We start from the raw sequence: 2316 nt of genomic DNA on the forward strand, positions 1-2316 counted from the left end.
AAGCAAGAAGAGAAGGAAGAGGGGAAGGAAGAAGCTCCTCCTCGACCACCGCCGGAACCTCGCCGGACCACCGCAGGAGCCTCGCCGTACCACCGCAGAAGCCTCGCCGGACCACCGTCGGAGCCTCGCCGGACCACCGTCGGAGTTTCGTCGCACCACCATCTCAAGGCCCGACGTTCAGGCCCGACATGCTACTAAAGGCCTGACATTCATGCCCAACGTTCTGCTCAAGGCCCGACTTTCAGGCCTGACGTCTTCATCTGAGGCCCTCACCTTCTCCAGAAGCCCTTACATTCGTCAAAGGCCCTCACCAACATCTGAGGCCTTCACCTTTACCTGAGGCCCTCACCTTCGCCAGAGGCCCTCATCTTCGCCAAAGGCTCTCTCCTCTGCTAGACTAACACCTTACGCCGTTGTTTTGTCGGAACACCACCTGAGGCCTGGACTTTTGCTGGGCCACTACCTGACGTTCAGAGTTCTACCAAAGTACCGCCCTACTACAACGGTCTTTCAGACCCCAGTCTCCTACCGACTACGGTCCTTCAGGCCTTCGTCGCCTACTATGTTCCTTCCGACCTCCATTAACAGACGACGATCTTTCTGACCGCGGTCTCCTACCGACTACGGTCCTTCCGACCAGACAAACATATATATGTAATTCCTACTATGTAATTCAATCTGCATGATGTACTTTTGTTACATCAATCCAAGGCCTTCTCCCAAGGAAGAGCCTCATTTGTAACAATTACAAATACTAGTGGATTCATTCAAACTGGGCCAGGCCCCGTGGTTTTTCCCCCTTTTAAAGGGTTTTCCATGTAAAAACTCTGGTGTCTCTTATGAATGTTTCACCCCCTCACTTATCTGCTTGTGTGCTGGATTTTCGTACAATGCTAAGACATTAAACCATATATATTTCTCTACCGCCGTGAATATTCCAGGATGCAACAATTACCACTCTAAACGAGGGAAGAAAAATACAATAATAGAAAGAAGAGCTTTTCATTCAGCCTCTTATTTCATGCGAAATTGCTTTCTAAAGTTTCGTTTGGGATAAATTTTTATCACTATTTTTCACTGTTTAAAAAAAATAATACTAAAAAACTGTTGTAGAAAGCATAAGAAAGCTGTCAAAAATGAAGCTTAAAGTAATATTAGTTCAAATATAGCACCGGGCTTTGACTCCCACTTTTTGTAGAGTATAATTAATGTGAGATGCTGAAATTGGAGTGAATAAGTATGGCTGGTTGATAGTTCTTTAAGTGCTCGATGAATTATGAAGAGTTTTACATTGAAGTTCAGCACAATGTGCAAGATAAATTCAGTCGGTGAGTCCTCTTGTACAAGAAAGCTCAATCACTTTAGTAAGTTTTCTGTGATAAATTCATTTGAATGGGTAAATGAGTTGCTGAGTTTCATAGACAAGATGAATCTCTCAATGACTTGACACCACAAGCAAAATACGATGCAACATTGAGAGATTTTAACATTTTTAATACTAATTTGGTTTTAATTTAATTCATATATTTAATTGAGCTTATTAGGATGACCATAAGTTAATATTAGTTCTCTAAGGTTTCGCTTCAAACGATTTTTTTACTGTTTTTTAAAGTAGAATTTTATTAAATAATTTATAATTCAGAAGTTTTATATTAAAAGATACTTAATAAAATATTAAGACAGCTGCCCCAGACTTAGTCTAATTCTCTTTCTTTTTAGTAGAGAAAAATAAGAGAACTAATCAATTGAGCAATGGAACTCAATATTTTGCTTAATGAAGTCACATAAATTAACAATATTTTTAGAAGGTAGCACAAATTAACAAATTTCCTTTAATGTTTATTCATATATTAAAGGAAAACAATTATCAAGAGATCTAAATAAATTTTGTAACAATATGAAACTAGTTTAATTTTATGTATATCTTTTATGGCTTCATACAGTCTAATTTTATTTCTATTAGCTTATAATTTAAATGTCTAATAGTTAAATTTATTATCTAATAAATTAATTATATTTGTGTTATATCTTGTAGATAACAAGATATTAAGAATCTTCCAAAAACTTCCTATAATCCTAAGACACCAAGAAAATTTTTGCTAGAATTTTCATCCCATATTTTTTATCATGATTATACTATGATCATCTAACAATTTAATTGCATTCAACTTTTATATTAGTGATATTCTATAATGATTTAAATATAATGAGAGATAATATATGGTATACATATAAAAAAAAAAAAAAAAAACATATCTACAATTTTAAAGGGGGTATGCCTCCAATCCTCGATTCATTCGAGCTTCATTAAGGACA

The sequence above is a fragment of the Dendrobium catenatum genome, unplaced genomic scaffold (genome assembly GCF_001605985.2).
Source record: "Dendrobium catenatum unplaced genomic scaffold, ASM160598v2 fragScaff_scaffold_716, whole genome shotgun sequence".
Classification (NCBI taxonomy): Eukaryota; Viridiplantae; Streptophyta; class Magnoliopsida; order Asparagales; family Orchidaceae; genus Dendrobium; species Dendrobium catenatum.